Source organism: Felis catus, chromosome B3, assembly GCF_018350175.1.
Source record: "Felis catus isolate Fca126 chromosome B3, F.catus_Fca126_mat1.0, whole genome shotgun sequence".
Classification (NCBI taxonomy): Eukaryota; Metazoa; Chordata; class Mammalia; order Carnivora; family Felidae; genus Felis; species Felis catus.
The window spans coordinates 76,547,869-76,563,667 of record NC_058373.1 but is presented as its reverse complement, the minus strand read 5'-3'; the positions used below and the strand labels follow the sequence as shown (position 1 = coordinate 76,563,667).

The window sequence follows — 15,799 nt, the reverse complement described above, 5'->3', positions numbered from 1 at the left end:
AATTTTGACCTTATAAATGCCTTCTTATATTTTTATATATCTTATACATTCAATTCAATTTTTAGATACAGTTGTCATATATATTTGTATTTGAATAGATAATTACAAGTGATATTCACTGTTATAAATGGGATGAATTTGCAGCAAATCACCCCTGTTGGTTAATGGATTTGTAGAACTTCTAAATACTCTAAGGTGTCCTCCCAGTCACAACTATGTGGATATTTTTATGTGAACATTTTTATGTACATAGCTTAAAAATGTGTTCTGTGATACCCCTGAGGGTACACAGAGCCTTATTGTTTATTTTTTACCCATATGATTGACCTGAAAACTAGAGATAAGGATTTATAATATTGAAGCATATTATAATCTCATATGAAGCACATGGGCTTCATTGTATTTAAGACTCTTGAAAATTAACATAATTTATTAAACCCTCCTTTCTTCATCTTTGTACATTCAAATATAAAATGTTAAAAATATTTAATAAGAAATCAAATGGTATATAGAATATTTAATACTTCTTTCATGATCTTTTTCAAGATACTGAGACTTCTGAAAATCCTTTACCTGTTAGTTGAAAAGAAAGTCATAGTGTATTAAATGATGAAGCTAGATGTTTGGTAATATAGGTGATAGTTCAAGACTTATTTTTCAGCCGTTTTTAGCTTAAAACATTGTTTTAATTGCTTCTGTAAAGCAATTTAGTTCATGTTCATGCAACTTTCAGGGAATATCCTCTAAAATTTAGTGGTATAGTTTTAGTAAGAGTATGTTTTGGGGTCATGGCATATTACTTTCCATTCCTTAACAAATATTCATATTTTCCTTGACTTATCACAAAAATTCTTGATTACCATTATGGTGAAAAATTTTTTATGATGTGTGTATATTTTGTTATCATCAGTGTGTAAACTTAATGTATTCAAGTGCCTTGCATATTAGATATATTTATATGTTAAATATTTAGGATTTGTCTAATCCCATAGCAAAAACAATTGTGTATATGATTTTTTTTGTGTGACTGTGACTTTAAGGGCAATAAATATACTTAAGATCATATCGATTCTTACTGCTTTGTGGAAAGTATAAAACCTTAGTGAATATCTGCCATAGTACAGAGTAAATTCAATTAAATATTTAGAATGTTACACCTTTGAATATGTAAGAGTACTAAATGTTTTAGGAAAAAATGAAGCGAGAAACTTTGCTAAGGGTCATTTAATTCCATAATAATTAAATTTGTGGGCCTAATCTTTAGAGTGATGGATTTATTCTTAGGTACTTAGAACACATAGAGATGTTGAGAGTGTTTGAAATCTGATTAGATTGAGTGTAATATTGAATGTTGGCAGTTTATGGAAGAGGAATCTGTATTAGTCGAGGGTAGAGGAGACTGAGGATTATCTCTGATTATATTAGGGTATGGTTTGAGGAATTATTGAAATTTGAGATAGTCTGTGAAAGCTGAAAATAGCCCCAACTTCCTTGTCACTTGCAGCATTTTCACTCTTTTTTAGAACTAGGGCAGCAGGCTACACCATATATGATGACTAAGTATTAATTCCAAAACTTTCACTGTCATCCTGATTGATGATCTTACGTCCTGTTTCACTGAGAAAATAAAAGTAATTAAAAGAAATTTCATAAGCTCCCATCACCAGATCTAGCCACCTAACTACATCAGTGCCTATGTAGTCTGTATTTTCTCTTATTCCGATAAACTGTCCCTGCCCATACCAAAGGCTAATCCTCCATTTTTGTTCTAGGTTTCCTTCCCTCTTAGCTACTCAGGAATGTTGTAGCAATTCTTTCGTCTTCTTATGTTATCAGTATACCAGTCATCAGCATTTGACAGTGATCACTGTCTTCTCTTTAAAGCATTTCATTTTGCTTTGAGCACACCTCTGCCTCACTGATTGCAGCTTCCAGTTTCCTTTGCAGGTTTCTTCTCATTTTCCTGAGCTCAGTCCTTGGACCGCTCCATACTTTTTCTTGTACATGTTTACACCCTTGGAGATCCTATTCATATTCAGTGTCATGGCTTTAAATAACCATCTGTTCTTCCATGACTACCAAATGTTTATATCCATTCTGGACCTTTCATCTGATCTCTAGACTAATGATGCAATTACCTACTGGGTATCACTTGTATGTCTAATAAATATGTTAGAATGAAATATTCTGATCTTTCAAATCCTCAAATCTACTTCTCCCACCGTCTTCTCTGTCTTAATTGCAACCTCATCCTTACAGCTGCTAAGGCCAAAAATCTTGGAGTCATCCTTACTTTCTCTCTTTCTGTTAAAGTTTACATTGAATCCATCATAATTCCGACTTTGTTCAAGATTATTTGCCTAATGTGAAAGCCAAAAGCATATATTAAAAACAAAGTAAATATTGTAAAAATGCATTCTGTTCTGCTTACCCAGGTGCAGAATCAAGGAAAGATGTAGTTAGCTGTGAGTTCAGTGTTAAAACTCTGGAGAGTGACAGAAAGTAACCGGTCCTAGTTACTGGATTGACCAGACTGAGCCCTCGAATTGTTCATAGTTTCAAAAGATAAAGCAATGGGAAATCTAGATTCATGTTTAATTTCATGTCATAGGGAAGTCTGTAGGAAATAATCTGTATTCTAAGGATTATAAGTATCAGTACAATCATAATAGTAGCATAAATGTTTTATACCTGCAGGAATTGATTTTCAGAGAATAAATATGAAGCAGTAGAATTAAGAAAATTCTAAATAATGCCAGTTCATTGGATTGTATCAAAATTGAATCTTTTGAATGTTGAGGACATAGTTTAAAATGCAAACTGTTAGTTTAAAATGTAAACAATATATACATTGTGAATGATGATTAAATATATACTGAACCATTTGGAATATTGTGCCAAATCAAAACTTCATCTTTTTTTCAGGATTATACCTTAAAGAAAATACACACCTAAAAAAATAAATTACCTGAGTGGTAATTGTTTTCCTATAAAATATTTTGAGATACTTTTATGCTTGTCAACTGTGAACTTCCTCATTTTTCTGTCTGTCCATGAAATATTATTCTAGTTAATGGACTTCATTTCTCTTTCTAATTTAAATCAATTAGTTTTCACTTTACTATTTTATGTTTCTCATTCTGAAGTCAGTTATTAAAGGAAATTGTATTATTTCAAACACAAGGAGAAAAAAAATAATTGAGTTTTATAGTGCTAATATATTTTCAATAAATAATTATGTATAACAATTTTGATTTATTTCTAATTATACATTTCATTGGTATGTCTTCCTGGCAAAAGATCTTTGATCTCTGGAAATAATCTGCCAGAATAAGATAAAATCAATCTGTATACCTGTCAATGTATAGATGATTCAGTAGAGGAAGTTTCAGTAGAGGAAGGAAAGCTGATGGATGTGGCCTCCTGGAATTCAGGGGCAAGAATGTGTGTATGCATTTGATTTCATTTTTACATGCAACATTGAAATTTGATTTTTGTGGCTCAAAATTTTAGCTTAAAATTTGTGACTTAAAACATTTTATTTTGGCATGCTTAGTAATTACATATTTCTTTCTTAAATCATTCCTTAGTATTATTAGTGCTTATTTATGTGAAATGTGAGTTTGTGCATCATTCTTACATACTATTTTGGAAATATCTATATGATACTATTTTCATACAGGTGATAGAGACAGATTTTATATAGGCTTTTCTGATTCCAAAGCCCATTCTCTTTTTATCATATCATATTATGGTGTCAAAAAATCCTTTCAGTGAAAGCAGTTTTCCCATATTTTACTCATTTTGAAGTTTTTTTTAATTAAAATTTATTTTAAAGTGTTATTACATCATTGGCTGGTTTCAGCATACTTAAGTCATGCTTTTAAATTTTCATCTGTGTAAAATAGCTTTAAGATTTGTCTGCATAAGCAAATAAAGCATATTTAGACTATGGTCATATTTAATAAAAGTTATATATGAGAATGAAATATAACTGGAATTGTAACCTAATTCCTGATTCATAACTTGATATTGTTTCTATAAATTTGGTATTGACTAAGTTAAAGATGTGAAGTAAAGATTTACTTATTTATGTACTTAGCTAGCAAATATTTATTAAGTGTGAATTGCATAGTGGGCATTTTGCTATGTGCAGAGATATTAAAGACCAAATATCCTCTCAGAGAGAGGATATGAAATGAAGCTGGAGTGTCTGGCTAGGGGGTCTTTTAGTTGTGTCAAATAATTTGGACTTTTATTTATTTTAAATCTAATTGCATACAATATGTTAAAACGACTTTCTAAATCTCTAGTTATTACATATTCAAACCTATATGGATGATCAAAACACCTATATGGTAGAGGGTATTTGCAGTTGTCAGAGAATTATTTAGTTAGAATTTACCTAGGACATATTTGACAATATAGTTAGCATTTTTTAATATTAAAAGCCATTATGTTTGGAGTAGCTGGCTAACTTTAAAAATGTGAAGTTATTAGGTAACTATTTTCTGATAACATTTTTTTTTTTCAATTTTAAGTAACCATTCATTTGTGTGGCTCTGTTTAAAGCTGGAACCAAAAGTTGTTTGCTGCAAAATATAGCTTTATATTAAGACTTTGTTAAAGAGAACGATGTGTATGGAAACTATCAGAATTAAATGATTTGAAATTAAATATGAGTGACATTACCAAAGTAGCAGTGAATGTGTTACACTCTACACTAACCATATCACTACTGTTTTACTTTTTCCAATTTTATGGTATCCATTTCTGTTCTTGAAAATCTTTAAAAATGTGTAATCCTTGTTTTCTTGAACTGTCATTATTTAAGATAAAAGTGTAGGGTCTGATGTTGCTCAGCCTCATACTTTTATTGTCATCCACTTTTTGTACTTTTGCTCTGAGGTCGCTGAGCATCCCTAGATAAAAGACTAAAATTGGACCAATTGATTCTGCTATTCAGCATAGCATATTATTTCCAATTGAGCCAGCTCATGTTTGTTTTTTTTTTTCTTTCAGTAATCTCCATTTAGCTTTCTATCCTGTGCCTGTGCTTCAAACTTTCCATCTTTGTCAGCCTAGCGATTCACCCAACACCTTCATACTCTGTAAATGAACTTGCTTCAGTTTCTTGAGATCATCTTCACAGACCTCCATTAACTTCTTTTATACTTTATATTACTCTGTAACTTTGCTTTTAATCTTTTCTTACATTTATCTTTTGAGATGGAATTCTCTCTTCATCTTTTGAGGCTATATTTCAGCCTGTTTCTTTTTACCTTTTTTAGACTCTTGTTTTATTATCTCATTCTTTTGGATCTTTTTATTTTTTTCATTAGATCCTTCTCTTTGGCTTGGAAATCTCTTCAGTTCTTATTTATCTTAAAGTACAAACCACTACATCCTTTCTTTGATTCTGATAATTCTCTTATGGTTACGCCTCTCATCCCTCTGCAAATTTTCTTGAAAGCATAATCTGTATGCTGAATTTCCATTTTCTCAACATTCAATGCTCCTGAAGTTATTCAACTCTCTTAAAGTTTTGTTATCTCTTAGTTCTTTAACTCACTGAAATAACTTTTTCATTTATCTAGTCATCACCTTCTTAATTTTCTGGAGTATTCCATGTTGATAATCACTCTTTTGATACTTTTCTTCCTTTGACTTTGTTGACATCGTAAGATTCTGTTTCTCTTATTGTCTTTCTAACTGTATCTTCTTAAGCATTTTGAGGAGTTTCTCTGTTTTAAATCAGCCCCTCAATGTAAAATTACATTAGATTTTGTCCTTGCTCCTATAGTTTTTTCTGACTTTATTACCTTTGTTCAGATCATTCTTAAGGCCATATGTTTAGCTCAAAACTGTTTTGAACTTTAATTTGTGTAGTTCTCATCATAGATTTCATGTATTTCAAAAAAAGCTGATTATTATTTATTTTTTTAAACATTTATTTATTATTTAGAGACAGAGAGCATGAGCATGGGAGGGGCAGAGAGAGGGGGAGACAGAATCTGAAGCAGGCTCCAGGCTCCGAGCTGTCAGCACAGAGCCCGACACAGGGCTTGAGCTCACGAATTGTGAGATCATGACCTGAGCCACCCAGGTGCCCTTAAAGCTTATTATTTAAACCTTATTTACAATCTTTCTATTACCTTGCCCTAAAAGTACAAGTTCCTTAATATGGTTCACATGATTTGCCCTTTTACTCTTCTTTCCAGAAATAGTTGGTTTTCTTTCCATCTTAATCCTTTATTAAATGAAACACACACAACATATCCACATGCGCGTGCACACACATACACACACACATACCACTATTCCTATGTATCATTAAGGTTCCTACTTATATATGTCATCATTTATAAAGTCTTTCGTGACCATGAAAATCTAGTTAAGGCATCCTTTTATGCTCATGAAGCATTCTGTACTTAATGTTCATTGCAATTATAAATCTGATCTAGCAGAGTAAACTACTAGCTCGTTGATAATACAGACCATATCACCTTTACTTACAGTATATCCCTAATATTTGACATAAGATCTTAATGAAAATGTAGTCTCTTTCTTTTGAGTACCCTCAGCATGTAGAGATCATTCCCTTGTTTGGCAACACCACAGTGGCAGGGTACTCCCAAAGAGAGACTGTCTGATCTCAGTTGTTCTCTGTTCTCTTTAGAATGTAAGATACTTATTTCCTCCTTCTTCCCTTCTTCAGATTCTAGTTTCCAAAACCGCAGGCAATATGAAAGACATAATTATTCATTATATTATATATGTATCGAAATCTTTTTTTTTTTTAATGTCTTATTTATTCTTAAGAGCGAGAGCAGGAGCAGATGAGCGGCAGAGTGAGAGAGGGACACAGAATCTGAAGTAGGCTCCAGGCTCTGAGCTATCAGCACAGAGCCTGACGCAGGGCTTGAACTCACAGACTGCGAAATCATGACCTGAGCCGAAGTCAGACACTTAACCTATGGAGCCCCCCAGGCGCCCCTGTGTCAAAATCTTTTAATCCATATTGTTTAGTCTCTAATCCAAAATAACACGTCACCAGTCTTTGCTCTCTACATCACTAATCTGTAAGTCAGGTGTGAGTTGATATAGAGGAAGGGAGAGAACAAATTCTTTAACCCATCCACTTCCACATATATGTGGTCAGTAGACTAACCAGGAACAATACTTATGCGTATTTATAAGCTGTGAAAAGAAGCATTTCACAGAATTTAGGAGGATTAAATGAGGGAGAACATGAATGATACATTGAACTTAGGCCTGTTTGGAATTATTTTAAAAAGTAAAGTGCCCACATACTATAAAACTTACGGAAGATTCTATTTCTGCATATTACAGTATCCTAACACTGCTTCCTGAAGAGGTGATTCAGGAGATGAGAGTTGTGCCAGAGTGATTTACCCTTATGTGTTGTTTTGGGAACAAAATGCCACTGCAACTTTTATCTGTGGTTTTAGAATATATATGTATATGTGCATGTAAATGTGTCTGTATATTTGTATATAAGTGTACATATATATTATATAGATAATAGCCCTCCTTAATCTGTTTTCTGAGAAGTTCACCTTGACAACTGCAGTCAAATGATGAGATTTTCAGTGCTGAGATTTGCAGTGCTACAATCACAGTGACTGAGGGTGGATAACTTTAGTCAACTCAGTTTTTGGAAATAATAATTTATATCTTTAGTGAGGGAGAAAAGTATTTCCTCCTGTTACCTTTTTTGACATTTACTGTTGTAGATCCTTTCATATAAAGAACCAAGAATGGAAGTTGGAAAGCCATTAAGTAATGAAAACACTGGACTCCTGTTTCTGTATTGAATCAGAACTTCAAAATTATTTGGGCTTATTTCATTATGATACTGAAGATCACAAAGAAATAGTATACTATTGAGGAACTAAAGATTTGAAACAATCTGGGACTAATTCTTTTCAATTAGAAAATTGCCTTAGGCTACTTTCTCAAGTATTACAGTAGTTGAAATTGGGTGTGGTAATTATTCGTCATTAATAATGGGCAAGTTTTACATCTTAAATTTTGCCGCTTTGAACTTTTTGATAGTTTGTATACCTAGATCTGAGTCTTATCCAGTTACTTTCCATGATAAACAGAATTTTCTAGATAAAGAAATAAGATTGCTATGCACATGTAATTTTTAGAAATTAGATTGGAAACATTCTTTAACACTCAACTATATCATCCTTATCCACTTCTTGGTCTTTGTTAATATTTTAATCATCTGTTTTGTTGTCAAGAAATATGATCTAATAAACTGCATGCAAATGCAGACTATAATTCAGGCTTTTAAATAATTCACATTTCCTGTTCATTCAATCAAAATGTTTGTGTTTTTGGGGAGGAAAATGGGGAAGAAATGAATTAAAATGTAGTATGATATTCTATATGCAAGATACTTTCCTCAGTTCTTTCATTTCAGTGATTTTTCATTTCTAGAAGTGTCGTTTGATTCTTTTTCAGATTTCTTTGCCCATATGTTTACAAGACTCTACATACTTATTTTAAATTCTCTGTGATAATTCTGCTGTTTCTTTTTTCTGCTGGTTGTAGCCATGCTTCCTTGTGCATTTTGTAAATTTTTTGTTGTTAATTTTTGTTATAGTTCATGTAGGAATTTTTGAAACCTTGGATAAATGTGGTTTCCTTCAGAGTGATGTTGCATTTACTCTTGTAAGGTGGCTGTGGTCAGTCCCAATTGGAACAACTTGAAACTGAATTCTTGGCTTGAGGTCATTTGAACTACTGAGGTCTGAATTCAGGCTGAAAACCTGCTTGAAAGTGGACTTGTAGTTATGAATTCCCAGAAATTCCTCCTCCCCACTTTCCAAGTGTGTGTGCTGGGGGACTTGTCAGAATGAAAGGATGTTTCTGTTTAACTCTTACACTGTATTGGTGTCAGGATTATTGGGGACTCTTCCTAGGCTGTCCACCTTGGACATACTCTGTGCTTTTTTTTTTTTTCCTAATCTTTATGGTCAGGAAGATAAAAAGACAGAAGCTCAGATTACCTTGGTTCATCAAATGTACTCAAAGCGAATATGCTCTCAAATGTTCTACTTACTCATCTGGGTTCCTGCATTCATTTAGGTCTTGACTTCAATATATATTACTGTCTTGCTAGCTAACCAATGCCATTGAAGAATGTGTTAGTATTTTTCCCCAGTATGTTTAGATGTTTCAGGCAGAAAAGCTGATCTGATTATCTAATGTACTATTTTGTAATATATAAAGAATGCTACATTTTTTATACCAAATTATCTTACCTGTTTCCCCTAGGTACTCTTGTAGTCAGTACATGTATTAAAACCATTTCAGAAATGAGGTTACCTGACCTAAGTCATGCAGCTGTAACCGAAGAAGGTTGATCTTTATACAGATTGATCTATCTGACTCCAGAGTCCATGCTCTACATTGTACAACACTGCCTGCATGTGAGTTTAGATTCTTCATCTACAAATATTTGTTCTAAATAGTATTCATTTTGTTGATCATTGGTGGTATATATAAAGAAATGGAATCCTGAATTCGTATCTCCAAGGAGTCTTGAGAAAGAAGATATAATAACCATTACTATACTGTAGAGTTAGCACTATGTGTCAAAAACAGGTCATAAGTGCACTGGGATACCCTTACAAAAAAAATCTATTTTCTATTTTCCCTAAATCTCTCCTTTTATCCCAATGTTATCTGCTTAGTTTTTTTCCTAACATCCCAGCAGATCCTTCCTTATAGCCATCTTTCCCTTAACTTTCTCATAGCAATCCTGTCAGTATTTTTGTTAGGATTTGTCACCTCGTAAATATCAAGAAACTCTTCAGGTGTTACAAATGCATGCAGAAATAAACATAATACAGTATTTGCCAAGCTTTTCTCAGTAAAGACACAGTAGTTCAGGAGAGCTTTATTGATTACCAAATGGAAAACTATTAAATAAGAAAAAGCATAACTGGTTCATCTTGAGCAAGAAAAAAATTGCTTAAGATGTTCAGATGTTTTTCCTTTTGAGATAGCTACTTCAGATTTAATAGATTTGAGAAAATGGAAAGTTAATGAAGCAGAAGAGTGGAAATGAAACAGGTATAAAATAACCATGTGCATAATAGAAGTGATCTTATTAACAGTTGTCCAGATTAGGTTACTCTAACCACTACCAAACTATTCAAATCAAACAAGATGTGTAAATGTTGTAAGATAATGCAAATAAGAGAAACTATAAATAAATTTTTCTAAAAGCATTCTTCATAAATTACATTTAAAATTGATTATACTGTATATTATTTTAGATTTTAACATTTAAATCAAAAGTACATAGACTTTAATACAGTTGCTGTTTAGATTATAACTTAGCATCTTTTTTGTGAAGTTTATTGGGAAAAGTGAGCTAAATTAAAGGAAAGTATTTTTATAGGAAATTAAATGGATTTTTTTTCATTTTCTAGTCATTCATTGAACTCATTTTCTGTGAGAGATACTTCTGAGTACTACTGAAGAAATATATGAGGTTCTACTTTGGGGAGAGGCAAAAGAAAAATATGTTTGTCTAAAGATTGGTCTCTTAGGGAAGATTTTAAAAAGTAGCATTTAGCCCTTTAAAGTATGTATAATGGCTCTATTTGCTTTTCTGATCTCTTATTATGATCACTCCTGTTGTCTTCTAATTTTTATTGATAATGGAAATTACCAATGTCAATAAGAAATACCAAGTAAGAAAGAATAATTATAATGGGTCTTCTTTCTCAGTGTCTGTTATTTTACTTTTAGAACTATAGTTTTTGCTTTCATAGTCTCGGTCATATTATGGGATTAATTTTCATATTAGTTAAGAGGTAAAATAGTAGATAATAAGGGACAGAATGTAGCAAAGTGATAACAATAGTGATAATAATACAGCTAACATTTATTGACCATTTACTGTTTATAAGGCTATATTCAACACACTACATATTATTTGTTCTGGCCAGTAATTTTATGAAGTAGGGTCTATTCTTTTTTTTTTAATGTTTATTTTTCAGAGAGAGAGAAAGAGAGAGAGAAAGAGAGAATGGGGGAGGGGCAGAGAGAGAGAGGGAGACACAGAATTCAAAGCAGGCTCCAGGCTCTGAGCTGTCAGCACAGAGCCTGACACAGGGCTTGAACCCAAGAACCCCGAGATCATGACCTGAGCCGAAGTCAGATACTTAACCGACGGAGCCACCCAGGTGCCCCTGGGTCTATTCTTACATATAAAAAACTAAAGCACACACACAAAAAAAGTTAAATCACTTTCCCTAGGTCCTTAGTTGTAACCACTGAAGCCAGACTAGAAAACACATGTATATAGCAGTCTGCATACAGTTGATTTTTAATGGTAATTCTTGTTCTGGTGACAATGAACTAGACCTGGAATTTGAAGCTACTGATAATATAGAATAGTTCTGTTAATAGCCTTCAAAATAGATATGATATTTTCTTAGAAGTTGCAAATCTGTTATGTGCCCTGTGTCTAACCTTAAACTCTGCTTAAATTCTTTAACCATGACATTAAGATTTTGCTAAGCTGTTTTGTTATGTCACAACATAACATTATGACATTTTTGTTTTTTACTTTACCATGATTCTGAAACAGTATTTCATCATTCATGTAATTCATGTAGTTTTATTCAAATTATATTTTCATCTGTGACTTTCTCCTCCATGCAGCATGTTTTCTATCAGTTTTTCAGTTTTATTATATTTTTTTCCTTTTGCTCATTTAAATGCTGTATAATGATCATAGATCGATTTCTGAGTTACTATTTTTTTTTCTATATGAATGCCCATTTTATGTCTTTCTTTTTTGTTGTTTATTTTATTTTTGAGAGAGAGGTGAGTGGGGGAGGAGCAGAGAGAGGGAAACACAGAATCTGAAGCAGGCTCCAGGCTCTGAGCTGTCAGCACAGAGCCCAATGCACGGCTTGAACTCACAAGTCCTGAGATCATGACTTGAGCCGAAGTCAGATGGACACTTAACCTACTTAGACACCCAGGTGCCCCTATAATGTCTTTCTTTATTTAAGAACTTTATCTTTACTTTGTGTTCTCATGCTCCTTTTTTCTTGTGTCACATTTTCAGTACAATCAGGGATTAAAGAAGATTAAAAAGAAAATGTGGTGGTCCTGGTTTTAAGTTAATTAGTTTCATTTGTTAGTGACTTCTTTTTATTATGTAGTTAGCCCATTTCCATCCAGTATCATTTGGTCCTTACTGTAGAACAGTGTTCAGTGCTAGATTACACAAATGAATGAGCATGGTCTGCCTTTTTTCTTTGTCTGTGCAGTCTCTTAGAGTGTCTTGGCCTCATATCATACTGAACTTTTGGTCTTTTATATATGGAAGCCAAGAAGTAATAAGACAGATCTAGAATAAGACAAGAAAGAAAAAAGGTAAGGGAAAGAAAAGAGCAGAGAGTGGTGGACTATGGGAGCAGGTGTGCAAGCACTGTTGTACTGGGACAACAGCAGATACTGTGGCACAGAAACAAGCCCCTGGAGGACAGAATGTCTTTGTAATCTTGCAAGCGGAAAGGGTGCTTAACACACCTCAAGGGCAGCACTGTAAAATAGTGAAAGTCTTAGCCACAGGATAGTTGCCCATCATCTGTTTTGGGGTAGAGGAGAAGTCAAATAGCTACCTAGATATTAAAAATGATAACATTTTGTTATTGCAGAAGTGCAAGAGTCCAGGTACAGTGCGTATAGATGAAGAGCAAAGTCAAACAGCTATTGTGGTTTTTTTCCAGACAGAAAGGCCAATGACAGAAGTGAATTTTCTCAGTATGGACTTAACAAGGTGACAGCTCCTCCTGACTTCAATAGCTCTTGCGTTTTATCTTTTGCTATTTACACTAACTACCTTGCCACACAGTATAATTACTGATGCTCACAGTGATGATCTTACTGTATCAGAAATGTTTAAGTTGCATACCTAATGTTTTATGAAGTTAGGGATATATATGATACATTTTAGAAAAATTTCCATAAATGTATTTAAAACTCAGGTATAGTACTTAAAGGTTTCACTTAAAACAAAAAATACTATGATGGAGAAAACCCAGTCCCTACCTGAAATCAATTTGCATATCTCATGTGTAATGCAGAGACCTTAAAGTAAATTTCATCGTGTAGGTTTTTAAATAATTTTATCAAAAAGGACTTAAAGCATTTTACATAAGTACAAATTGCAAATTAATATGATTTTTTTGTTGAGGCATAAATGACTTGTAACATTATGTATATGAAAGATTTAACATTTTTATCTCACAGAAACACTAAACCAGACATACATGTTAGACATATTTTAATAATTAAAATAGTCCTTTACCACATTGTTTATATATTACATAGTAATAGGATTATTTACTATCAGTTTTGTTATAATTTTCACCCATTTAACTAACTTACATATTTAGTAAGAGAAAGAACAAAGGCTTTGAAATAAGTCCAAATAGAGTATGAATTTGTCTTACCATTTCATTTGTTAACACTGTGATTTTTGGGCAAGTTGCTTGATCTCTTTTACAGTTTCCTAGTATAAATATGGATATGGGAGTACCTGTTGCAAAGAGCTATAATGAGTGATGATGTACATAAAAACTATAAAAATACAAACTGACCCCTCAGTAACTCATGTTGTCTCAGTATAAAGCAGCATGTGGTTACAAAATTATGTAAGAATGGCTTCTTGATTTTTACCTTAATTAGCAGTGCTTGAGGTTCTCCGTATGTACCAAAGAAGAATGACTCAGATCTACACAAAACTTATTAGTAAAGTTAATTGTAATTAAAATTGTTTGACATTTCTTCTTTCACTACTCTTTATTTATTAAAGTAGCCATTGTATATAATTTCTTCAGGCATGGATGTGAAATCGTGTTGTGGAAAACTTTTGTTTTTGGAAAATAATTATTACTCTGTATCACATGTATGCCAGTTCACTGCTTAAACATTTTCCATCAGAACTGAAAGTATGTTGAGAGTTTATATCCCAGGGGATTACAACAGAAAGGGTGAGAAGCAGCTGAGCAAGGAATTGAAGAATGAATGCTGACTAATTGTCCCATTTATGCTCCATATTCACTGGCAACCAAGTAGTTCTACTTTTAATTTTAGTCTTTATTCTTATACAACCAAAGAAACAGTAGGTTCTGTTTACAGAAAATGCTCTACTTAAAAGCAGTTGCAGTTTCAGAGAAGAAAAAAGCATTAGAAGTTAACAGGTCTCAGGGAAAGGAATGAATTATGTGTAGTGATGTGACAGTACTGTAAAATATTTTAAAAGTCTCTGGAATTAGGAGCCCCTGGGTGGCTCAGTTGATTAAGTGTCTGACTTTGGCTCAGGTCATGATCTCGCCATTTGTGAGTTCGAGCCCTGCGTCAGGCTCGGTGCGGTCAGCTAGGAGCCTGGAGCCTGCTTCAGATTCTGTGTCTGTCTCTCTACCCCTTCCCTGCTCGTTCTCTGTCTCTTTTTCAAAAATAAACAAACATTAAAAAATTTTTTTAAATTTTTGGAGTTAGATTTCCTACTGAATTTGGAATTTTCTGTCTTCCATTCATTAGCTATGTAAACTCCAGCAGTTTACTTAATCTGTGTTTCAGTTTTCTTGTGTGTAAAATAGGAATAGAAATAGTACCTATGTCACAAAATTGTGAGGATTACATTAGTAAATACGTATAAAGCAATTCATACAGAGCAGTTCATACACAGCAATTGGAATAGTGCTTGACATATTGTAATGTTAGTTACCATATTTAACTAGGTCTAAAAGTACCATTGTTTGTAAGATAAACTATTACTTTATGTACCAAGAAAGGAAAAAGTGTAGAAGAATATGTATCTTAGACTCATTGCCATATAATATTGTTATTAGGTAAGTAAATTTAATAAGCTTTTCATATTGTGATTCTTTTAAAGGTGATGTTTTTTTTTTTTTCTCCTTCTGTGTTATATTGGTAATATTTCACTGACTTTAACCAGATACATTATTTATTTTAGGGGAAAAATAAAAATATGACAAACCATGTATGGAAGTATTTAGTTTGTACAACTCTTGTTTTGTCAGTTTATAATTTTTGTGGGAGAAATTCTCATTTTAAATTTATAAAGTAAATATTATTTGGCATTCTATTAATTTTGAACACACTTTCATATATCTCTAACACATTCATAATAATAGTTTGTAGTTATGTTCTTTAGAACCTATAAGATTCTAAAGTGTTTTGCAAATAATCAATGACTATATATTGTGTTTAATAGATTTATAATGCTGAGTAGAACATAGTAGTAAAGATAACAGCCTCTGGGATGAAATTGCCTACATTTAAATATCAATTCATTCACTTATTAACTACTAAAGTCACTTTGCCCCTGTGTGCCTTTCTTTTCATATCTGTAAAATGGAGACTACTTCACAGAGTTGAAATTTATGTGAAAAGTGCTTAGGACAGTGGCACTTAGAAAGTACATTGTGCTTGCTTGCTTGCTAATTTTTTATGTTAGTTTGATTTTGCATTGTAAGTATTTTTTGAAGTTCTAATAAATTTTATTAACTAGAATTGTTAGTAAGCCAGATTATTCTAAATTTTACATTTGTTTGTTTATTTGTTTATTTTACTCTTAACATTTAAAAAAAGACAGACCTGGGGCTGTTTAATGCAGGACAGAGTGTTCTGTATACTCCAGAGATCTGGTGCAAGTATGATAATTGGTATGCATAATAACACCTAATCATCGAGAAGGTAAGGAATG

The 15,799-nt window shown here is 32.6% G+C and overlaps 1 protein-coding gene across 9 annotated transcripts in view; it reads left to right on the top strand.

Moving 5' to 3' along the window:
• NOVA1 (NOVA alternative splicing regulator 1) overlaps positions 1 to 15,799 on the top strand; it is a 149,770-nt gene that overhangs the window by 18,006 nt on the left and 115,965 nt on the right. For 2 of the 9 annotated variants that reach the window (XM_045059747.1, XM_045059744.1), the window contains exon 4: positions 9,313 to 9,467. The exons of the other annotated variants lie outside the window; for them this stretch is intronic. The gene's annotated coding sequence lies outside the window, so the exon portion shown is untranslated. The remainder of the gene's footprint in view (positions 1 to 9,312; positions 9,468 to 15,799) is intronic. 9 annotated transcript variants of the gene reach the window in all.